Source organism: Saccostrea cucullata, unplaced genomic scaffold, assembly GCF_032062105.1.
Source record: "Saccostrea cucullata isolate Sc308-1 unplaced genomic scaffold, CSIRO_AGI_Scuc_v1 ctg6371, whole genome shotgun sequence".
Classification (NCBI taxonomy): domain Eukaryota; kingdom Metazoa; phylum Mollusca; class Bivalvia; order Ostreida; family Ostreidae; genus Saccostrea; species Saccostrea cuccullata.
In genome coordinates, this window is record NW_026928234.1 from 1 (window position 1) to 25,511 (window position 25,511).

General features: G+C 33.3%; 2 long non-coding RNA genes across 6 annotated transcripts; one reads left to right on the forward strand and one right to left on the reverse strand.

Moving 5' to 3' along the window:
- Window positions 1-9,392: 9,392 nt before the first annotated feature.
- Window positions 9,393-15,821, reverse strand: LOC134276861 (uncharacterized). 5 transcript variants are annotated; one of them, XR_009994129.1, is made up of 5 exons: window positions 15,706-15,821; window positions 14,167-14,251; window positions 13,988-14,032; window positions 9,592-9,704; window positions 9,393-9,404 (listed from the first exon to the last, which is right to left on the reverse strand). It is a non-coding gene; the product is annotated as an uncharacterized LOC134276861 (long non-coding RNA). The 5 variants fall into 5 exon arrangements; XR_009994128.1 differs by having other exon boundaries at window positions 14,167-14,256; window positions 15,710-15,817; XR_009994130.1 differs by having other exon boundaries at window positions 14,167-14,256; window positions 15,706-15,753.
- Window positions 15,822-21,398: 5,577 nt separating this feature from the next.
- LOC134276862 (uncharacterized) lies at window positions 21,399-23,579 on the forward strand. Its single transcript, XR_009994133.1, has 2 exons — window positions 21,399-21,500; window positions 23,227-23,579. It is a non-coding gene; the product is annotated as an uncharacterized LOC134276862 (long non-coding RNA).
- Window positions 23,580-25,511: the final 1,932 nt, after the last annotated feature.

Sequence of the window (25,511 nt, forward strand, 5' to 3'; positions counted from 1 at the left end):
ATATAGGCCCGTATACCGGCGCGGATCCAAGAATTGAAGTTAGAGGGGGCACTTAAAGTAGGCAAGGGGTATGGGGGCTGCCTTGAGGCCCCCAGTGGGTCCAGGGCAAAGCCCTAGTGGGGGCCCAGGGGGCGAAGGCCCGGAAGCTCCTGGGTTCTAGAGATTTTGTAGGGTAAAAATGAGGTTTACCAAGTAGACATATATACATTTTTTTTAGACAAAACTGTGATTAACGTTAACTTTGACAATTTTGGGGCGCGCGCCGGGTGCCCCCCCTAAATCCGCCACTGGTATACATATATAACGATTGCAATTACTTCAAAGTTGAGAGGGAGACGACGGCGTCTAAAAAATGTGTACCTTTCCAATAATATAGAATCATCCGTTCAAATTAAAAACAATTAAGTTGCAGTAGTGATATCCCCGATTCTTTAAATAACGAAACTATAATGGACTTCACAAGGGTAGAATTCAACATTAATTTATGTACATGTGCAATTACAATCACTATCAAAATTGGCAGAGTTATCGATAGGTCATCCTGCGTCACCTTTCAGTGTAACCGATGGACTCGTCCAGAGAAATCATCTGTACCTGAGCAAAATCGCAGCGCCTTTTATTCATTCGTCAAAGAATAGAATCAGACATTTTATCTTTTAATACTCGTACATGTTCAAGAAAACCTTTATATTTGTGTCTAGAAATATTCTTACGATTCACGCAAATAACAAATTCTTGATTTTAAACTGAGTAAATCGATGACTAGCATCGTTTTAGATAACTCTGGGACTCGCGTAAAAATCAAAGAGCGGTAATGTTGACCTCCGGAATGTATATAGGTCAATGCATGCGCGATCGATTTGTAAACAGGTTGCACAACTGTAAACAAAGCAGTCAAGGTCCGAGGAAAATTCACGATGCATGAATAAAATGACAGTGAATTAATTTAAGCTTGGTTATTTTTTTTATATAAATAATGCAACATTGAGTATCAATCGAATGAGAGATGATAAGTATTTTTCCTATCTCCCGTCTTGTAATTCAAACTAAATACAAGGAGAAAGTTGTCTCTGAATAATCTGTATGACATCCAGCTAGAGAATACGTTAAAAACTTTATTTCAACAAAGTTTAACATTCAGTTTAGTTAAGTATATTATTCTTATCCAGTTTATTTCAGTTATACATGTTATACGCGTACGCATAAAGAATTCTTCACTTGCCGTATAAAATTAATCAGTTACCTGTACATAAAGTTTGCTGCTCATTCAATAACACAAGATTCGAACAAAATAACGTTTTCATGAGATCAATAAGATGTTAAAGACCCATTTCAAATCCATAACCATATCGAAATATTTACCATTTTTGAGTTATAATGCAAAAACTTTCATGCTCCCTTGACCCCTAATTTTAGGGGCCAGCCCCTTTTTAATGATGTCAAATGATAGATCTTAAAATTATGCACAATATTTGTGAAATATGTCTTAACAAATTATTTTTAGTTTAAAAGATACACAAGGAAATATATGTAAAATTTGGCGCTTTTAGGCATTCTCATTTTTGACCCCTATCTAGCACCGTTTGGAGCGCAGAAATCGAAAAAGAAAAACCGATGTGCACAACTTCAATTCTTCTAGTATTTAAATGCAGTAGACATTCTGCTCCAGCTTTTGTCGTTTCTGAGCCTTTGTCTGGAAACGAACAGTACCAAATTTTCACTTAAAGGGAAATAACTCGAAAGCGGAAGGGAATTTTTGAAATGTATGAAAACACTTTAATTGAGTTTTGTAACGTCCAAAAACTCTGAAAATTTGAGCGAAATCCGTTCAGAAATGAGCGAGTTACGAGGTCTCAAAGTTGGCGTCTAGGAAAAAAAAAGAATAATAGGGAATAATCTTAACCATCAGAATCAGTAGAAGGTCTTCCGTTGGAAACGGAAGACCATAATTAGCCATGAAATGCCTTTAGTTGCTTAACAAAGATATGAATGAGCAAATTATTGCATTGCATAATTGCTTTAATTTTAACAAAATTGAATGATTGGGGTACATAAATATTTTAATCCTTACATATACTTTTCGATGGCTTTCATAACCTGGACTCAATTAAATCTGAAATATTCATTTTAAAATCAAAAGGAATTGTAGCTGCATTCGTGATTTTTTTATTCCCAAGAAAACTTTAAAAAAATTTATTTCGCAATAAATTAGAATAGTCCAAATCAACTCTATTGTATAATAATTTACATAATGCACTGATCCTTTTTGAAAGAAAATCATTATCGTCTACTGACTGATATTGTTGGGTCATTTTTTTTTAAAGAAAGAATATCTAGACCATTTACATAACGTTTTAAAATTATTTCATTTTCTAGTGTAAAGTTAACATTAGAAAATGTATTTAACAAAAATGAATTTGAACTTTTTTATGCACAGGGTAAAAATGTAATATAAATCATGGGCGATCTACCTGTTATTTATAAAATTTGATACGGTAATTGACAAGTTCTCCGATAAAGACAGGGTTACGAAGTACGATCAGATAGCGGTAAGTTGTAAACTACGCTTACTGTCAAATATCTTGTTTTCTTGTCACAAATCTTTAAATTCAACCAGGCCCAAGGTTTTTTACTACTGTTTCCTAATCGATAAAAATTTTAATGCATTAAGAAATATTGTTTTTTATATAATAAAGTATTTTTATTCATTGAACTTCAGGCGAATTTTATTCAATTAATTTTGTATAATACGAGGGTTGTCCCAAAAAGTCGTAGACAGGGACCATAGTTTATTTTCTCTTTGCTAAATCAAATTTCTTTTCTTGTCATAGCAAAAAGTAACATTTTATGATCATGCATTTCAAATTTCATGACGATACCACATTTGATAATAAACCTATGATAAAATAAAGAAACCATGTAAGTGTACATCGGCGCATAAAGCAAGCGTAATTTACGTCTCTCATAACGTCGTGATCTCATTTTCTGCTTAAGGTCATTGGCAACGCAGGGTTTCCGAAGAGAAAAAAGGTTTATACCCAGGTTTTTTCATTTATATAGAAATAGTCATTGAGAGTGATCTCCCGTATGGAATTCTCTAGGCGGTGAAAACCAATAAAGCGTGTGTTACAGACTGAGAGGTAAAAAAAGCACGTGTGTGTTTTTTAATCTGATATATTCAACTCTGTAATAAAAGAATAGCAGAGATGGGTTTGTTTACATTGTGCTGAGGGGACAGACAGCCAACAGGCCGTCATTTAGAATAAGTACATGTATGCTGGGAAGTGAAAAGAAGTGACATAATTATGCTGAAAGTGGTGATAGCTAGGTAGACCAGATTAGAACGATTCTTTAGGTTTTGTGAAGGAGGCATCATTAAAAGTTAATAATAAATCCTTGCCTAAATGTTTAACGACAGTTCCTTTCAAATAAAGTAAATTATAGTATAGAAACAAACAACCAGTCTCTTGATCATTATGAAAAATAAATAGATATTAAGGGAAGTAACTCAAAATTAAAGATCAGTGCTGGTATTTCTATGTCTTGTTTCTACATTTGCAATTTCAGCTAAAGTATATGAATGTCATCAGAAATGAGGATACAACAATGTATTTTATTTATGAACTTTATGAAATAAATGGGTTTTAGAAAAAACTTATGGTTAAAAATAATATAGGACCATTTTATCAACATTTTACATAGGGAATGCATTGAGAATTGTAAAAACATTGATTTGACAAAATCTTTAAAGGAAGGCTGGCTTGATGGGTAAAAAGGACCTGAATTGAACATGTTTGGTACCATTTAACCTGTTCAAAAGTCCTTGAAAAATTCTATACAAAATCCAGAAACGTTGCCAATGTCCTTAACATGAGGCTATTAACATCCAATTGAGTATTTTTTATAGTGAAAACCCATTCCTGACTAAGGGACTTGTTTCAATTTACCGCTGTCCGTTTTCTTAAGCAGATTCAAATTCTAGTCAAAATTAAATTAGTTGAAAGATCCGACGTCATTTTCATCAAACTCAGTTCCAATGATACTATGAAAATCATGACACCAATCGTCTGTTTCTAAAGCAATTTACATGAAATTTTGACATATTATTAAGATTTGATTCTGGTTTCAGTGATTTAAATTTGAGTTCAGTGTATTACATAGTACTAAAGAAATAAAAGGAAATGTAATAGTTATATGCGTAAATTATTCCAAATTTTGTTCGTGTGCCGACAGGCCTTATCGGCCTAATATTATTTACATGAAAGATAAATACTTAAAAATTTACAATTTTAAAGAACATTGAATATACAGTGAATTATGTCTATGCAAAGTTTGGTTAGTATTGGTCCTGTGTTTAAAAAATTATAAACATTGTCTACGACTTTTGGAGACAACCCTCGTACTTTTGTAACGTCCTACGAGTATAACTATAAGGAATAGAGTCTATAAGACATACTTCGTCTAAAATGACACCTGCGCTGACACATAGGCGCATTGGACTGTTATGAATTGTTCTAAACTTGAAATAATTCAAATTAATTATATTCTTTGCAATAAAAGAAAATATTTTTTAACTAATTTATTTAAGGACTGCATATTCTATTATCTAATGAAATTAAATAAACCAATAAAATTAAATAAACTTAATTTTTGTAAATATTTTTAGCTCACCTCAACGAAGTTGGGGGAGCTTATGTAATAGTGCCCAACCTTTACAATTTTCACCTCGAAAATGCTTATAATTATGCTTTTTTATTATGAAGGAATAATCATCTCATAATCATGCTAGTAAATCAATTTTTCTTTTTCTTACAATTTCCAAGTATCTGTAAAGACCAAACTTGCGCATTGATACAAAGTGGTAAAATTTTCCGTTTGAACAGGTTAAATGCAGGAAACGTTCTGACCAAAGTCATGTTTTGAACGTCAATTATAACATAATAACACGCCCATATTTTTAGAAATGAGAAAGAAATATTCGTCGTTATGTTTTAGGACACCCCACTTTTCGCGACAAGCAACATGGGTTACACTGAAATAGAGCTTTAAAAACATAAGAAGGAGAGTTAGAGACTCCCCGCCTCTGTAAAACACAAATTGCAACGAATATTTGCATATTTCTGAATTACCATGTCTGTTGAAGTTACCAGAACACATGTTTCGGTCAAAATTGCTTAGATACATTTTTGGAATGTACATTTTTTGTTGGTTAATTGTGTGACTTTGTTTCCTCAGTGTTTATTTAGACTGTCAATTTGATTGGCTATTATATTTATGGAAAACCTGTTCTACAGGTATTCGAATAAACAAATTGACCGTTTTATCTATTTCTAAAGAAATGGGAGTGTCATCCTATGATAAACAACGTTCTAAAGATAGCCCAAACGTTCCATTCGAACGAAAAATTTTACCACTTCAATGCGCTTCATTGTATATCAATGAAAAAGTAACTGAAAAAAGGGTTTTGAAGAATAATTTAATATTGTTACGTACAAACACTGCACATGTAAATAATGCTCATAGGATGTCCTCTATTATATCAGTTTACTTTCTCTGCAAGTCATAAACTCGTATGATTTTTCTGGTATTTGATACGATGAGAGGGTCATCGATATCTTTTTTAAAAATGTTTTTATTGAATAGGCACACGGAGAACAGTTTTTAATGTCTTTATACATACTTGTACTTAAGTTACAAAGGGAGTCAAAACTGTGTGTTCCTTTCAAAATATATGTATTATAAAGCGAAAGATTTATGAAAATTCTGAGTATAAACTGAACTGTAAAGCAAGAAAAGACTACACAATAAAAGTGCCGAAAAAACAAAGTTTGTTTATATCTTTCGTTTCTTTGTTTTCGGGTGCATGTATGTTAAGCCTAAGGTCACCAACTTTTAATTTTAGCTTAAACTTGTAAACTTCTTTCTATTGAAGCATGCAATGGTATGTTCTAGTAACTTTTGAAAGATTTTATCAAAATTTTTGGTCTATCAACATTCATTCTTTGCTACTTTTCGAAACTGAGGCCAAGGTTTCGTCTTCAACTTTTCTGCGCATGCGAACAATAAGGAGGAAGAAGCAAAGTAATGTTTTCGTGTTTGGTCAAACAGATATTATTTTGACATATTTTTCTCTATAAAAGTAGATTTTTAAGTTCATATACCTATCTGAAGCCTATTTTCTCAGGAATTGAACATAATTTGCACGGGCCATGCACGGGCCATGCAAAACTTCTTTGTTTGTCAGTTTTCCCGTTTGTGCGTCACGTTGTCGCTTTAAGGAAGGATTAATGTTTTGTGAGCATGAATAATGGTGTGAAAATCACAACGATTTGCACTGACCAATGTCACATCTTCCAAGAAGCTATCAATCTTCATACGTGAAGCTCTAGCAGTTCACGAGATTTGTCCCAACGTGCAGACCTCTGTCTGATTTTCACAACAATAGTTCACACTAAATTTTAAAAATATATATATAAATATGCCCCATATATACCTCTACGTGTTTTACAAATACCAGAAATAACATCAGTGTTTGAGTATATTCTTGACCTACCTTTTTTCATTTCTATAAACGTCTTTTTAGCCTTGTGACGTCACTTTAGCGCGAGTTTCTCCATATACTCGTAATAAAACACAGGAAAATGACAATCAAGTTACATCATGTAATTTCACCTTAAGTTTATTAGAAATTACAGAAAATGTAAATATATTGAAATATTCTTTTTTTTTCAGATAGCAGAGTCATGTGTCTCAGTGAGTTTTTTTTCTTTGTCAAGTTGATGTTCTATTCATTGTTTTTACAACATGCAGATTTCATTCAATTCTAGTCATTTTTGAGCAGATCCTTCCAAATACCAAATACTTACTTGCTCCTTCTTTTAAACATTTCATTCAAATAAACTTAGATTTTCATAATGATTCTTTTTTACGATGTTTTAATTCTAATTTTTCAAAGGGTTAGTTTGAACTTCCTCCCCCTTTTTTTCCAATATATTGATTTAAAATCTTAAAAGCGTCTGAAATCTCATGCCCGCCATTATCATCTAGAAATGAATGCGCTCAATTTATCTTAAATCCACCGGTACTAATTCAGTCACATCTTACAAAAAAAGTTTGAAAAAATATAAACAGAAAAAGTCAAATCTGTATTTCCACTGCAAACTTTTCATATTAAAGATTATCACGTTCCCACACTATACTTATCAATAACAACAATTATTTTGCATAATAATAGTACTGGGGTATTTAATGTGGGTATATCTGTCAAGGATCCATAAGGATTATATGCTTGTAAAGTTCCTTGAATTTTTATTCTAAAAATGTGTTTACTTACGCTTAGTCAAAGATGGTATAAGGTCACGTGGTCATCGGGAAAAGTAACCCAAGACACCAGGCACGTCTAATTCGAACACTCGCCATCACCCCTTCGATCCCATCCATCTTTAAATGAATAAGGAACACGTATTATATGCACCATTTTGTTTTGATGTGTCATCGTTTTGATAACTATCATGTCTTCTTTATAGGTACACTGTACTTTACGCGTTTTTGGAGGGATGGGTGGGTAGGGGTGGGAAAGGGGGGAGGGAGAGAACAGACATTTTTTTTTTTTTGTGTTTTGTGTAATTGTGTAACTTACAACCATATATAGCTTGATAGCCTAATCCCTGCTTATTTTGTTTTTATCCGCAATCATTTTGTTAACTTGCATTGTGATGTTTTGATTGTCTTGTTTTATAGGTTCCCATCTTATCTTTTTGTGCCCATTTTGTTTTGATGTGCCTTCTTTTTGTCGACTTTTTCCTGAGATGTTTTAGTTTTTTTATATTTTATAGTTACTTTTTTCTAATAGTTTTTGGGAGGAATCAGACATCAGAATCATATTTTACGTGAGTCTGATCTCTTTCTTGTGTTTTAATTTATCACATTTAAACCTTTATTTCAATAAATGACATATCTCACCTCTTTGAAAATGCTTTTTTAAATTTTTACAAATTAAGGCAAGTATAATAACTAGCTGTGATGAGCTAATCTAGCATTAGAAGACAAAAAAAAATTTTATGAAATTTTTGTTGATATCGAAATTCCAAAAAAAAAATATTCACATTAACACATGTTTCCGTGCTTTTTAACCGACTTTATTACATTTTCAACAGTGAAATACTGTAACTTATCTATTGAATAAAAGTGATATCCTGTCACAGTGTGACAAATATCAAAAGTGCGGTAAAACTCTCGATTTACCTTCCCATAACGACGAGTGTTGTAAAAAATCCCTTGAACTGTTATAATACAAACAGAGAGTAAATAAACCATTCTGACAGAGAATAAGACTGTTAAAATTCCCCCAAATATGTTGCTGAAATTCATGTTTACAATGTTTTCAATCTCGTATCACTTAGCTATGACCTTCAACCGCTCAACTATGACGTCATGTAGCTTACGACTGTTACAAAAAGACAAATAGGCAAAAGCAAAATCAAAGAAAATGTAATAAACAGAAAATTCAATGTTTTGCAGAACTTGAATATAGAATTTATTTCTCTCGTGAGACAGGATTTTTTGATATTTTCACTCGTGCTTCATACTAGTGAAAATATAAAAAAATCCTGTCCCACTCATTGAATAAATTTCATATTCAACTACAATATATTGAATATCCTCTATTTACCTCAAAGATTCTAAAGCAAAAAAATGAAAATAACATTATGAATTAATCCTTTAACAAATTCTTAAGAAGCGAAAAGGAAACAAGCCATCTGACTTAGTTTACACATATATTGGACTAAATATTTTACATCCACGGATTTCTTTTGTCTAAATTTTTTTCTTCAATGTTGTCATTAATTGTGATCATACTGTTTATGAATAAATATCTTCATAATATGGTTTCATAATGAACTATTTTTTATGGGAAAAAAACAAAACAAAAATAAAGAAACATAGGACAATTTCATAAATAAGTTTCCATAACATCTATTTTGTGTCATTTTTAGCTCACCTGAGCCAAAGGCTCAAGTGAGCTTTTCTGATCAAAATTTGTCCGTTGTTTGTCGTTGTTGGTGTCGTTCTCGGTGTTGTCGTAAAGTTTTCACATTTTCATCTTCTCAAGAACCACTGGGCCAATTTCAACCAAATTTGCCAGAAAGTATTCTTGGGTGAAGGGAATTCAAATTTGTCCAAATAAAGGGTCAAGCCCTCCTCCAAGGGGAGATAATGATGAATTAGTGAAAAATTAGTGGCATCTTTTAAAAATCTTCTTCTCACGAACCATTGGACCAGGAAAAATGAAACTCATGTGGAAGCATCCTGGGGTAGTGTAAATTCAAGTTTCTTCAAATCATGACCCCCGGGGGTAGGGTGGGGACACAATGGCTGATCAAAATTTTACATGATCACGACATCTGAAAGAAACGAATGCATTATTGAAGTCAATACATTTTTACCAATCACATCCAAAATCATTCCAATTTTCTACACAACACAGTTTGAAAAGCATATAAAAGGTAAAGCATGTAAATGGGCTTTTAATGTTTGACATTTTTAAATGAGGACGTTAGTTAAGGTACAATATGTTTTAAAACATCTTACCGTCTGTGTATTTCATTTTGTATAGTTTGTAGACCAGATAAGTACAAAGTCCCATCACTAAGGCAAATCCAAGTATAGCACCAAAAAATATCAGAATATCCCTTTTAAGTTTTCTGCAAATAAAAGAGAAAATTTAAGAATAATAATTCCAGCTTAACTAACTGGATTACTTACAAATATTTGCTTCAAAATGTATACAACCAACTAAAGGTCAATGAGTAACTGGGCTCACCTGAATTTTTTGGCTAGAGAAAAACAGGAGTCAGTTCAGCATTGAAATTCTTATATAAGTACATGTAACTGATCCTCCTGAGCCCCTATTAGTTGGGACATAATTATTTGCTTGTCCTCTAACTGAGGGTATTCAAATACTGCGCAATGTTTTGATGAAATCATATATGGATTAAAAATTCAAAATTTTTACCTGTCAGACGTTTTCCAAAGAATTTTCGTATAAAAGATTGATTTTATAGTGAGGCCAAGTAAACCTCTCTGTTTCAAATGTGTGCAAGCCTGGATAAATACAAACCGGGGATGCTTCCATACAAATATAACTGATCGGACAGGAAAATTTTTTTTATGTATTCATATTTAAGTCGCTCGTGTGGCACAGCGGTTAGAGCTTCTGGTCTAGAGTCGCGAAGTAAGGAATTGATCCTTACGTCACGAGTTCAAATCCTACTGTGGAACTAGAGACCGGTCCTTTGGATGAGACCGTTAAAACTGAGGTCTTGTGTCGCAGTAGGTGCTGACACGAAAAGCTTTATGCCCCTGAATGCCGAGTATGGGATAACATTTGCAGGTCTCCACTTGCAAGTGGTTGCGTCTCCATATGAGTGAAAAATTGAAAATGTTACTTAAATGAATACATTTCTATTATGCAAAACTGTGTCTTTTGTATCTCATTAAGTAATTATAAGGCTTTCACATAACTTTCAATTTTCTAGTCAAGTGGTTACTAGTATTTAGACGCAATGTTAAGAGGCAATGCGGAAAAAAATCCACTGTTGTACCACAACGGTTCATTTTAGATTACTTTTACTGCGAAAATGAGGGGGAAATTGCATTTCTCTACAAGACTGCATGCATTGAATCGATATTTCTTGATAACAGAGAAAGTGAAGTGATGAATGTCTTATTGGCGTTAAACGATCATCATTGTCTGATAAACGACGTAACACTGGAATACTGACGGATTCTCTGTTTCTTGTCTAGAAAACAACCTTTTTTCCTTTTCATTTGTTTATAGAATATAACTTAAAATGGTGCTTAATGTCAATGATTTCTAAAGTTGTACAACCAATTGCAAGTGGTTGCGTCTCCATATGAGTGAAAAATTCAAAATGCTAGTTTAATGAAAACATTTTCATCATGTAAAGCTGTCTTTTGTATCTCATTAAGTAATTACAAGGCTCTCACATAACTTTCAATTTTCTAGTCAAGTGGTTACTAGTATTTAGACGCAATGTTAAAAAGCAATGCGGAAAAATTCCATTGTTGTACCATAACGCTTCATTTTAGATTACTCACTGCCTGTTGAAAACCCTACAGAGGGTTAAAATATGCAAATTTCATTATTGAAATTGCATGCATTGAATCGAGGGCCGTTCAAAAATTACGCGGACTGTGCTATTAACAGAGAAAGTTATGAAATTTAATAGAAATATCTTATTAAGCGTTAAACGATCAAAATTTCTGTAATTAAAAAAAATTCTCTAAAATTATCGGTATGTTTATATCGCTGATGGAGAGGTACGGAGCACGACAAAAAATTTAAAGCAAATGTATGCGGAATCCAAAATTTAACCCATTATTTTCTATAATTCGCGATATTTTCGACAAGTTTCTCAAATGTATCTTAAAATGTTCTTTTATTATGCATTTAGATTTCTGACGTAATATTTGAAGTACTAACAGAAATATTGTTATTTTTCACAAATGCGATTACCGTGAAAACGACTGTGAAAATGACCTCTTCCTGAATTGACGGCGCACACATTTTATTAAATTTTTTAAAGATCGAGAATCGCCAACATAGATAAAAAATACTGATAATAAAACATGTAGTAAACTAAAGTATTCGTGACATCGTCCACAAAAAAACAATTTTAAACCGTTAGACCTCTGTAAAAAGGCTATATACGGGAGGACGGGAAGAAGATTATCGACGAAAACTTTATCCGGACTGTAAAGAAAGTGATTGAGAGTCACTAATATCACACTATTTATAAATACCTGCAGTTTTTGTTTTTAAAAAAAAAATTCTTTACTTGTTTAATTTTTTCAATGAAGATAAAATGTTTGCATGTTGAGTAGATAAGGTAACTCAAACTGTACAGGTACTCTTGGGAAAATGTTGAGAAAATACTCAATAACATATTTTTTATAAGGCCTGTGACTCTAAGAATTTGAACTCCGTGACTTTGATATGTCCTGAAAAATCAAAAATTGATACCAATTTACAACATTTTGATATGAAATTTTGAAGACCATATAAGCAAAGATTATTTTATAAATGTGTGACATTTTGCCCGATTATGTCGAATATTTTTTCAAACAAGTCCGCGTAATTTTTACGGCCCTCGTATTATAAAGATAATAAAATATGATGTTAAAAGGAATATATGTTAAAACACAGTGCCCTAATTGATAAGGTACTTATAATTTTTTTTTTAATATTGATATACTGTAAATAATGTACTGGTACGAACTCTAAACTAAAAAGTACAATATATCATTTCATAGTAAATATCATTTGGAGCAAAGCAACAAGAAATCTTCAAATCATCAGGGGTAAAATATATAGATTTGTTTAATCGCGAATTATTATTAATTCATTTGTTTATCTTCATTAATTTTTTACATTATACAGCTGTGGCACGCATGTATGAATTTCACTGCATTATAAATGACGAAAGCAATAATTATACTAAACTGACAAACACTTTGCAAAACTGTCTCAAAAACAATTCAAAATTATAAATGTTTTGTAGAGATTTAATGTTATAAAAAGGGGAATTTTAAATGTGTTCAGCAGTGTCATTCATCGCAGTTTGAAGTGTGTGTGTGTGTGGGGGGGGGGTTTTCCAAGCCTAATTTTTTTACACTTATTTGAAAAAGTTTTCAAAGAAAGAAAAAAAGAAAATTGCTAAAACTCCAAGGGATGTTGAAGCCAACTTTTTTAATGTCAACTTTTCATCTCCATTCATTTTGTATATTATTTTATTTTCCTAGATCACTTTACTGAGTTTAAAACGGGGGGGGGGGGGGGGCAGCCTTTCCATGAAAATTTTCATATGCCCCCCCCCTTGGGTCTTGGTTTATAAATATGTATGCCTCCTGTTACTACGTGCCTGTTCAGTATTATATATTTGTTTACCATTTTATCTAAAAATAAGTAAAACGTAGATATTAAGTTGTAACGAAGAGATTACCTGTGGTATTTTTATTCGCCAACGTTTTACAACTTCGTTGCTATTGAATAATTTTTATAGTCACATTTTCAGAGTGACGAGTTGTAAGACTGCACGAGCACTAACTCTTATGTGAAAAGAGAAAAACGTCGATTAGTGACTATGGCGTAATTAATGAAAAGCCATTGCTTTGTAAGCAGATTCATAGCCGTAGCTACCGCAAGGCGCATCATGGAAAATATGCCAGCAGAGCTATTGCAATTCATAATGCCATGTTCACTAAATAATCATTGTTTATTAATTGTTATTTGCATTCTTTGATGTAGTTGAGAATATCAGAGGAAATCCTGACTTACATAAGGACACGACTGCTTGTCTCCAGTTAAAAAAAAATACCGAACTAACATATTTTTCTTTTATCAACTTATTTGCCAATAACCTATATCGTTTTAGAAACTGTTTATACCTACAGCATCCTCTTGCCTATCGAATCAACTCAAAGATATAAACCCCGTATGCAGGTGATACGGTTATATTGTTGCATATAAGTAACAATCTAATTAAATTGATATAAGTAAAGGAAGTTGTTGATTGATTGATTGTTGTTTAAAGTCCCTCTCGAGAACTTTTTTCACTCATATGGAGACGCCACCAATTGCCGGTGGAGAGCTGAAAATTTTGTCCTTTGGTCGGCACTCAGGGACATTGAGCGGGTAAGGATCTTTTTTGTGCTATCACCTACTGAGACACGGGACCTCTGTTTATACAGTCTCATTCGAAGGATCGGCCTCCACGTCCCACAGTGGGATCGAACCCGCGACATCTATAGGATTAGGTATTGACTCCTTATTCTGCGACTCTAGAATAGAAGCTCTAACCACTGCGCCAGGTAGGCAGAAATTGATAACAGAAAAGTTCAAGTCATCATTTAAGTCCAAGTATTTACATAAACAAGGTTGGTCAATTTTGCAATTTATACTCACTCGAACTCGCATTCCTCTTCTCGCTCGCATTCAGCCCTGGATTCTCTGAAATAAATGTACAAGATAAAAAATGATTGACTGTAAAGTAATTTTGCTTGATAATCGAAATGGAACATTTGTACATATATCATGCAGATCAGTCTGGATCTGCTTTAGTTTGATAGTGATATTGAACTCACCGAAGAACCACTGACAGAATGAAGATGGAGATGTGCATCAATGACATTTCTTACGGAAATTGTCTCTGCTCATATAAACGAGAATCTTTTCTGAAATACAACAATTCAATCTAATTAAGCCTTTACATTTTCAAATATTATAAAAAGACATAGATAAGAATTTTATTTCTTATTAAATATTTACATTTCTGTTAGATAATAATATCAAAAAATAAAAAATATCATAGATCATTTTCATATCGTAATTAATACGAATATTGCACTGTATATTGTACTCTCCCAGGTGACTATGTAATTATTACAATAATATCACCTTTATTATTATAAGCAATATTGACATGGTATTATCTAAAATTTACCAATTTGTTACAAAAAAGCAGTTTTACGAAAGGTAGTTGAACTTTTCATGCATGTTTAGAACAGTTTCTAATTTCTGAAAAAAAATATAAATTAGAAAATGCATTCTGAAATCAAAGGAGTCTAATTTACTCCGTACAATCACTGTGGCTGCTACTTTTCTTTTTTGACGGGGGTCTCATTATTCAATGAATACATGAAACAGAGGAGACACACATATATTGACAATCTTGTAGGGGGCGGATGATGGATCCAGAAACTATTTCTAGGGAGATTAACTTTCAATACTCAAAAAAAAAAAAAAAAAAAAGGCGATGCACCCGGCGCCTCTCCCCTGAGGCCACCACTGATTAAATTAGAGTAAAGTAATGATTTTTTTTTTCGGATGAGCTTAATGAGCCTTTACTGGATGAACAGATGTATGGATGAAAGAGTTCGAGACTGAGACGGAAGGACAAGTTCTGTTACATTTATGAGTCTAACAAGTATAGTGTATACAAGATGTTGTAAACTTAATACATGTATTGATATCCACAGATGAAAAGACTGCACGAAAAATTAATGAACCCCCTTCCCCTAAGTTTAAAAATTTTAACCTTATTGAAATTCCGAGTACTGTAGTGCTAGAATTAAACGACAGATCAGTACAAATGTGCAGATCGATGCACTGTATCGCACACTGTAGAGCGTAAAAGCAACAAGCTTACGTCAACAGTAGCCATTATATACACACTGCAGAGCACAGCCAAGCTCCTCAAAGGAAATGTATACATACAACTTCGCTGAAAGCACATTAACAAAAAATAAAGCTGGAAGTATTTACATGACGTCACAAATTTATATATATATACATCGGAACTTAAAACATGGAATCCACGAAAGAACCCTTGAAGATAACAAATTAATCGACATTTTACTTGAAAAAAGCTGTTAGTATTACTCGTAAAATGAGAAAACTTCACCTAATTTTTTTCATGTAATTCCTACAATAAAAATATTGATATGGGTATTACCTCTTTCGTTGCTTTGCACTTTCCTACTTATCAAAAGCTAAATAAATCAAAATTCAAATTGAGGATTACAATAAATACTACTTATCATGTACATAGTTCACTTTCCGGAAATGTAGTAAACATTCTTAGAACACGATAAAACTAACGAAACGAAATGGAATAAAACCACTAACCTCAATGTTTCTGCTGCTGCACGCACACGTGAAACTTCCTAAAGGTCAAATCACAAACATGGCGAATCAAAATACGGTGAAATTCCCCAATCTCTTGAAATCTGCATCTGCGCGCTTGAAAGCTGGTGTTTCGCTCAGCTTTTTTTTTTCCTTTATTAATAGCTCAATGATTTTTCCCCTTAAAAATCTTATTACTCCGAATTAACAATTTGAAAACGTGCAAAATTATTCTTTCATAAAGAGAATAAAAACTGTGTATTGGGAGTATCAGAAAACTGGGGGCTTTAATGTTCTACGGTGTGTTAATTTCATATATTAGTTTTTAAAGTCTTTAATTTAATATATAAAAAGAAAAAAAAAAGATTATGTAAAAATTGTTTAATAAAACGTCACACACACCCCTCCTTTACAATAAAAGGGAAAAAAAGAAAGAAATATCAAAATGCTAGTAAATAAATGTTTTCAATATTCTAGAAATATAATGTGAATAATTAAATAATATTTAATCAGACTAACTTTTTCCCAATTTAATTATTTTATATACCTGTACATGTACCTGCAATCACAGGTGCTTGGAAACTGGAACCCCAATCCCCCCCCCCCCCTCCCGTCACCCTCCCCTCGTGTTTTTAATAATTTTTTTTTTCTATGACATATTCACGAAGCACATGAATTACAGATGAAAATCCAAAATTTAAGCGTTTACAATAGCCTTTGATAAAATTCATACTCTCCGATATACAGTGTACCAATCAAAGCACAACGTTCTGTTTTACAGTCATGTACTTTAACAGAGTATGAATTCTTATAAAATAAGTTTACTTGGTATGCACTATACAGTTGTTTGTTGAAAACACGATACGTACATGTACATGTAGTGTACCATTTTAATATCGACTGCGAAATGCAGCGCAACTCGTGTGTAGCAAATTCACCATTTCAACTGTAAGAGTAGCGTGCCTTTGACTTATTTCTTCACTTAATCATGCTGGGAAGATACATGTTTTCCATTGAACCAAAGACAATTTTATTTCAATGATTGATTGTTTCTCTATCAACGTAATCTTCAATACTTTTACTCCATATCAAATTTAAGGAAAATCAGCTTAACAAATAAATAATTTAATTTAAAAAAAAAATGGTCTTGCATATATTGACAAAATTGTACTTTATTTGTGTTATGTTGACACCGTTATTGAAAAAAATCTTCCTTCTCGTTGAATAAATGGAAACTTCAGACTCGAGTGCCCTCTTCTGAAAAGAAAACATTACTCTTGTACATGTAAGTCTCTAAGACTAAAATTTATAATTACGACCATCAAATAATGATAAATCATTTTTTTAAAAGAAAATCTCTCGATTTTATATTTGCCATGCAAAATTTTGTGGATAATTCCGTATCAATAAATCCATTAATTTCAATGTTGATTAAAGAGGCCACTGGACCACTACGCTCACATGATTAATTTTGTCCCCTTGGAATATTCTGATTCCCTATTTTGGGTCTATTCAATCCCCAGAGAACATGATGTGATCAATTTATAATCCAAACAAAACAAGAATTTAAAGATTTATCCCATGTACTTCAATGTGAAAATTCAATTTCTTGGTGTGGCCCCAATCTAACCCCAGGGGGTAATGGTTTGAACTATAGAAAATCTACACTACCCCAGGATACTTCCACATAATTTTTACTTTTTCTGTCCCTCTTGTTCTTGAGAAGAAATATATATTTTAAAAGATTTTTCCTATACAGTTCGGTGTTTAGCTTCGATTCCCTAATGAGGCCCAACCTATACCAGAGGTCATTTTTTGAAATTTTGAACAACATAGAATCAACACTTACACATGAAGCTTCCACATAAGTCCCAACTGGGGGGGGGGGGGTATTAAACATTTTAAAGTTAGAAAGTCCCAGGAAGCTTTAACTTATTTAATTTCACCATTTCTGGTCAAGTGGTATTTTTAATGACCCCATCCTATTTTTGTCTTTTCTTTAATATTTCCCCTTTAGGGAGTACATCGGCGTAGCCAGAGGGGTAGAATAGCCCTTTGTTTTAACAACACAAAAGGATGCTTTGTACCAATTTTACATTGTATAAAATTGCCCACGTGGTTGTTAGAAAGAAGTTGAAAAATAATGTTAAAAAGTTTACAGACGGACGATGGGACGACAAACAGCAGGTGATCAAGAGAGCTCACTAGAGCTCCCAGCTCAGGTGAAATAAGATTACGTGTAATAAGTTGAATAAAATTTACTTTCCAAACTGGGCGCCGGAGTATTTTTTAGCAGTCTGTATACAATGTAAGTACAGAGGCCAACTACTAACGCAAATCCCAGCAATGCCCCACCAGTTATGAGGATGTCTCTTTTCATTTTACTGTAAAGCGATGATGAGAACAACTTTGAGCAAGGCATACTTTTCATAGGGACGTTATAAAAACATTAAGACAAAGCACATGTACTCTTGCAGAAAAATATAAATCAAAACAAACGAAATTAAACCAGGGACTGTATTTCAAATTCGCCAGAATTTATATAATAAATGATTGAAGCGTGCTTTAAAATTTGAAGTAGATAAAAACATGTATGCATATATATGTTTCTAGCAATAAACTTGACATATCTTTTCGTATACCCCAAATATGCTTCAGAGAGTAAGACATCACCTACAGAACCAAAGATGAAGAAATCGACATATCACCTACTACATGTACTAGGATCAGAACCTGGAACCTTAGACAGGACACACAATGTGCTGAGGTATCTCGCCATTGAATTGTGGGTGACTGGGCTAACCAGCATTAAAGGCTACATTCTAGGCTTAATTGTTCATCGATCACTTCTACATGTATAGCATGAGCACAGAGCCAATGTACTCTGAGGAAAAAGGGGGGGGGGGGGGGGCTTGCAACATATTCAATTTTTGTTTAATTTCAGGTAGAAATACTTTCTTAGTCTACTGGTTATAGGTGTTTTAACAACTAAAGAGTATAAATTTGTCAATCAGCTAACCAAACCCTCTAAATGCCATAGTTAATGAAACTCACAAATGATTGTCCTAAGGAAATTTAAAGCTGAAGGGTCGGGGGATGAACAATGCTTGTAGTAATTCGGATAACTTACTTGAATGTGCACTCCGATTGTTTAGTGCATTTGGATTCCGTTTCTCTGAAAAGACCAAGTTTAAAAAAATGTATTCTTTCCTACTGACATGTTGAAAGATAAATAAGATAATAATTCAAGAAAAATACGCTGAAATTGCTTAAATATAAAATTTTTGATACATCACCAATTATTTTTTTCATTTTTTTCCTTTATTCCTCCATTCTAAGTTAAATTCAAATCTTTATAGCAATACAGCAAATATTTTTTTTATAATCCAATGCACTGAACATATATGATCTATTCTGATGTAGTTTGAGAGTGCTTTTTTTAAACGAATGGTATAAATAAGTAGATAAATTTGATAAAACAGAATTAACAGATTCATAAATACTTTACGTAAAACAGCTTCCAAGACTTATACCCTTCTTTACCCGCGCTACACTTACATTTACAAGAAGTTAAATAGTTTAAATACGTTACGTACAAGGTACGCTGCCTCAGCCTGCCTGGTAGTGGTACTATACGTAAATGTATGAGCTTACCTTAGAAGTCCCAAAAATATCAAAATGAAGATGTGTAACAGTGTCATTTTCAAATATTTCCTAAAATTAGAACGGACGGTTATTGATCAGTCGTTTTACAAATTAATCAAGAATGCCTGTAGATTTAAAACTAATACAAAAATTCAAATAAAAAAATGGACTTAAATGTGGGACAACTGTCTTTCAACTCCGATTACTTGATTACTTCTCGCGTTCAAAGAGTTATCAAAAGTGATTAATAGGAATAAAATGTCCCAGCTAATTCACTCTCCAACCACATGTACATAAGTTGTATTACAATTTTGTTTTTATTTTCTCATTCAACATATAGTTGAATTCACACTTTCCAAAAGTTACTATTATATCATGGGTTAAATATTAATTTTATTTCCGACACAAGTACCTGTGGGAGAAACCCATAGAATCCTAACAGTAGCCTTTGTAGTTTTCTGTTTTGTAATTTTGTTATTTGACTGAAAAAATTCTGTGCATCTTGTTTATTAATCTTGCCCCAGAATAGGGGTAACCATACATTGAAAGAAAAAAAAATGAACCCGGTAAAAAAAAAATATATATATATATATATATATATATATATATATATTGGATCCGCGCCTGTATTTGATATAAAAAAGAGATGCTGCTGTAGCTAAACGTTTTTTTGGGAGGAGGGGCTGTTGACATTAATGTTAATGAAATTTATATAAAACTTTGTACATTTATGGGGAAAGGGGATCCAAGGAGTCATGTTCCTCCCAACACTCCATCCGCCCACAATCCCGGCATTCTATCAGTTTTCCACTGCTTCGGATTTCTTAAGATGACGAGGAAAGAGTCATTAAGATAGCGTTAAAAAAAGTACGTTCGTATACGTATAAACCTTTAGAACATAAGACACAATCGGGTCCATTGCGATGCAAACGTTCATTTACATAATGATCATTAAAAACTTAATGGATATAAGGATTCATGTTTGTTTTACTTACATGTTCCTCATGATCTTGACGTCAATGCAAGTACTACTGACGTCATAAATACGATATCCTTGGCTTCTACTTTCGTTTTCGGCCTTTTTGATTAAAAACAGCTCATACAAACAAAAGAGTTTTTTTTTTATAATTGATAGCATTTAGTGCATACTTACAGAATAAAGAAAGAAATTAAAGGTGAGTCGATCCCAGATTGTTTATGAGAAAAAAAGGAAAAAATGTGTGGGGGGGGTTGCTTGTTCATGTTGTATTATATTCTTTTTATAGAAGTGGTCAGGCTTTCGCCTACAAGATAAAGGCGAATTCTGGCCGATGTTAGTATCAATAGATCTAGACAAAACATGATTAAATCTTTTATTTTGGACACATTTTTTTGTTGTTATAGAGTCTATAAGACGAGGAAACGGTAACATACGAGTCAGAATTCAAGAAAATCTATGAGATTTTATTTTCACTTTATTTTTTGCGTGTTTAAAAAATTTATGGTCATCGACTGCTTTGTTGTACACTGTACATGATACCGACAGAAACGTGCATACAGTCTAGTTAGTGTTGGATTTTAGATCCACCCGTGTGTCGGTCTACTGATTTTCTTTTGTCCTAGGGCGGTCACTTACATGTGTAATTGACACTTGACTGTTAAAGAGAAATTTGGTGAGTACTGTTAACCAGTAGTAAAATTTATAACTGCTCGGTTTTTACCGGAAAGAAGATCAACAAGGTGTTAAGACATTTTTTGAAGTGGATCGGAACAGGTACTCATGGATCGATTTTGATATGCTTTAAATTTTCTTTATCTATATATGCCATTGCAGGAAAACAAATTTTTAGGGGGGGGGGGGGTGACAACGTGAATTTGTGGCTGCAATAATGTATAGATTCCATCCACAGCATCTTACACCAAGCCCAAACAAAAGATAATCAGAAAAATTCACTGCATGGAGTCTTTGGCACCGATTATAATTAGAAATACTTGCATTTATAAAATATGTTATTTTTGTAAACATTGGTGCTTACAAGGTTAATGTTTGAGACTAAACTTTTAATTTTAGACTTCCCGGTCAAGTGTTATAGTTGTCAAAATGTCAATAACAGTGTTCCTCAAGACCCTACATGAAGATGGTAGAATGGATACAATCATAGTCAAACCGGTGAGTGTTGTTTTTTTTTTTTTTTTTTTTTTTTTTTTTTTTACAAAAAATATAACAAGGACTGTCAGTGGTAAAAGCTCCTTTTAAGTAAATACAGATCTGATGTATTTAGTGTAAAAAAACCCAAACTATTATTGCTTTGAATATTATTTTTATTCAGGCCTTTATACAAATGTGATATATATTTGTAATAATACATGCAACTAAGCCTATACAGCAATGCACTGTTCTGTCCAAGGCGACTCCAGAAATTCCTCCTACATGTATACATGTCAACAAGGGGAACTCCTTCCCATTTTTCAACATGCAAAGAACGGAAAGTGGCCAATACAATTAAGCAAAAACACAAAAATCATAGCAGAGTGCAGAGGATTTGGGTTAAGCTTATATATCGTTACATTAACAGATTAAAGACTTCCCATTAACAATTAATTCTGGGGGTTAAGTATTTTAACCAACTCTTCAGAGGTCCATGTTTTAAAACGGGACATTCCAATGTAAGATTTGCTACTTTAATAGAGGACTTTCACATTTACAAAAGTTATTCCCTTTTGCCTTACCTTTCCCTTACCAACTTTATGGGTCAGTATCTTAGAAATAAGATATATAAATATACTCATTATTTTTTCATGTTGCCCCATACTCTGCATGGCAAAACAGGTACAGATCGAAATTGTCCTATAACGTTTGGAATTTAAAACAAGATGTGTTTGTGAAACACTATGCGCCCGGCAGCAAAAAAGTTTGAAAAACAATTTTTAGCATATAGGTCAAAGTCAAGGTCACACAATCATTGTCCTTGGTGATATTTGAAAGCACCTAATTAGTGGAGTATGCATACCAAATACGAAGTCTTTATCTCCTAGGGTTCAAAAGTTATGGCGAAACATCGGAAAAGGTATTTTAGCATATACATGTAGGTTACAGTCAAGGTCACAAGGTCATTGGCCTTGGCGTTATTTGAAAGAGCCTCAATATCGGAGTATGCATACCAAATTTAAAGACTCTATCTCCTATGGTTGGCAAAAGTTCGAAAAAGGTATTTTTTATTTATAGGTCCAGTTCACAAGGTCATTGACCTTGGTGTCAATTGAAAGTGCTTAATTAGTGGATTATGAATACCAAGTATGAAGTCGCTATCTCTCACAGTTGAAATGTTATGGCGAGGGTTAAAGTTGACAACTGACAGACAAACAGGCAGACAGAGAGACAGGACAAAGACAATATACGTCCCGAATCTCTTGATTCGGGCGCATAACTTACAAAGGATAAAGTGGAGAAAATGAGCGTTACTCCGAAATTCGTGAAATGTGAAATTCGTTTATAGACTTGGAAAATCAGGCAGGGGTCCTAGACCCCCCCCCCCCCCATTTGCATGCCTTTGCGCCTTGAATTGTTTACATTCAGCTGGACATGTAAACAAGCTATAAATTAAAGTGTACATGCGCATATGATAAAAAGAAAATAGATATTATTAGTTATCCAGGTTCAATCAAGGGTGTACGTGGATTTACCCCAGGTTTTATTCCATACACCCTGAGGCCGCAGGCCGAAGGGTGTATGGAATAAAACCCGGGGTAAATCCCCGTACACCCTTGATTGGACCTGGATAACGAATTTATTTCCTAGGTAGGAAATAAATTCATATATACCTGGTATATACATGTATTATACATCTAATTAATATGTATAGGAATTAGTAATATAATTTCTGTTTCTTTTACAGAATGATACGACGGAAACATTATACGAGAATTGGGATACTGAATTTAAATATTCATTCGAAGTTGTACGCTTTCTTTTCGAAGGACGTCAGCTAAAACCAGGCAGAAAACTCTCAGATTACAACATTAAAGATAAATCAACTATACAACTTGCTCTCAGCCTTAGAGGAAGTTGATTCTGAACAAAATAGCTTGAGTTTGCTTGCAGCTTTTGTGTAAATATAACTTTTGATCACTTGCTTGAGTTGAGCCTCGATGTGAAAAATTTGCTTTAATAAACCAATTTCTAATTACAAGTACATGTACATATATCTTAATTCATACTGCATGAGTCATTTAAACGTTAAATTAAAAAGTGTATTCTTCATCGTTTTCTCGGCATGGGCAATATTCTAAATTGCTGAATCTGCATTTAGACTTACCATGACAATATGCATCCCTTGAAAAATTATTCTATAAGAAAAAAATAAGTAACGTCAGGTACCGGTGCCTGTGATATAACTTTAATTTTTCGATTATCTCTCCGTCAAGCATAAACAAGGATACCCCCCCCCCACCCACACACACACCCTTCCCACCACCACCATTTATGTCACACATGTACAAGTGTAACTACAATCCGCCCCAAGGACGGTAAACCCTAGGGTCATTGCACACCGTGGCTCCACAGCTGATAACAGAATGATGCTGACTTGTCGTTCATGTATGTCTGTGAGAACGAAGAACCGAGGAGAGCAGCTGGGGCCCATTTATGGAACCTTCCGTCCATCCGATTCGGATACCAATCTCTGATGCTTTCAGTGAAGCTATGAATATATATAAGTGCAGATTTTTTTGTGGTAGTTTAACTCTATTTTAAATAAAAGAAAAGTTTTGAAAAGGAAATTCTCTCTCAGGATTCTCCTGCATGCACCGAATTTAAATATCTTCCCCCATAGACTCTAAATTTGATTGTTTTTTTAGGTCTTTCCACCTTTCTGTGGAAAGACCTATTGATTTTCTTCTGTTTCTTATTATTAGGTCTTTCCACCTTTCTGTGGAAAGACCTATTGATTTTCTTCTGTTTATTATTATTATTAGGTCTTTCCACCTTTCTGTTTGATGTTTGATCTTTGACCCCTTTTAAAGTTATTGCCCCTTTCACAAGAAATGCTTGTTATCGCTACTCCTTCGAAACCGTAAACCGTAGACATATGAAACCTTCACTAAAGTCTTCGACTAATTAAGAGGACTCTGGAATCTATTCATTGCGAAAGTATTCGGTGACCCCTTCAATGAGTTATTGCCCCTGAAACTTTTTGAATTTTAGAAATAATAAAAAATTTTCAAAACGAAGTGATAGAGACATGAGACCAACTGCATAAGATTCATTGAGCTTTGAGCTTAAAATTCATGTAAAGGTCAAGGGTCAAGGTCATTCCAAAATTGAGAAATTAAGCTCTTTTTATATCTTTTTTGTCTCTTAACATATACACACTGTCTTAGCATCAATAATATGAACTCTTAAAACTATTTTTAAAGATTCAATTCGTATTCCGTAAGATTGACCCTATTAAAAGTTATCGCCCTTTGTGCGGAAAACCTTGTTATCGCTACTACTTCGAAACCGTAAACCGTACAAATATGAAACCTTTACTAAAGTCTTTGACTAATTGAGAGGATTCTGGAATCTATTCATTGTGAAAGTCTTCGATGACTTCTTCAATGAGTTATTGCCCCTGAAAGTCTTTGAATTTTACAAATAATTAAAAATTTATTTTCAAAACGAGAAGGTGTAGAGACATGAGACCAACTGCATAAGATTCATTGAGCTTTGAGCTTAAAATTCATGTAAAGGTCAAGGGTCAAGGTCATTCCAAAATTGAGAAATTAAGCTCTTTTTATATCTTTTTTGTCTCTTAACATATACACACTGTCTTAGCATCAATAATATGAACTCTTAAAACTATTTTAAAGATTTAATTTGTATTCCGTAAGATTGACGCTATTAAAAGTTATCGCCCTTTGTGCGGAAAACATTGTTATCGCTACTACTTCGAAATCGTTAACCGTACAAATATGAAACCTTCACTAAAGTCTTCGACTAATTGAGAGGATTCTGGAGTCTATTCATTGCGAAAGTCTTCCGTGACTTCTTCATTGAGTAATTGCCCCTGAAAGTCTTTGAATTTCACAAATAATGAAAAATTTTCAAAATGAGAAAGTGTAGAGACATGAGACCAACTGCATAAGATTCATTGAGCTTTGCGCTTAAAATTCATGTAAAGGTCAAAGGTCAAAGTCATTC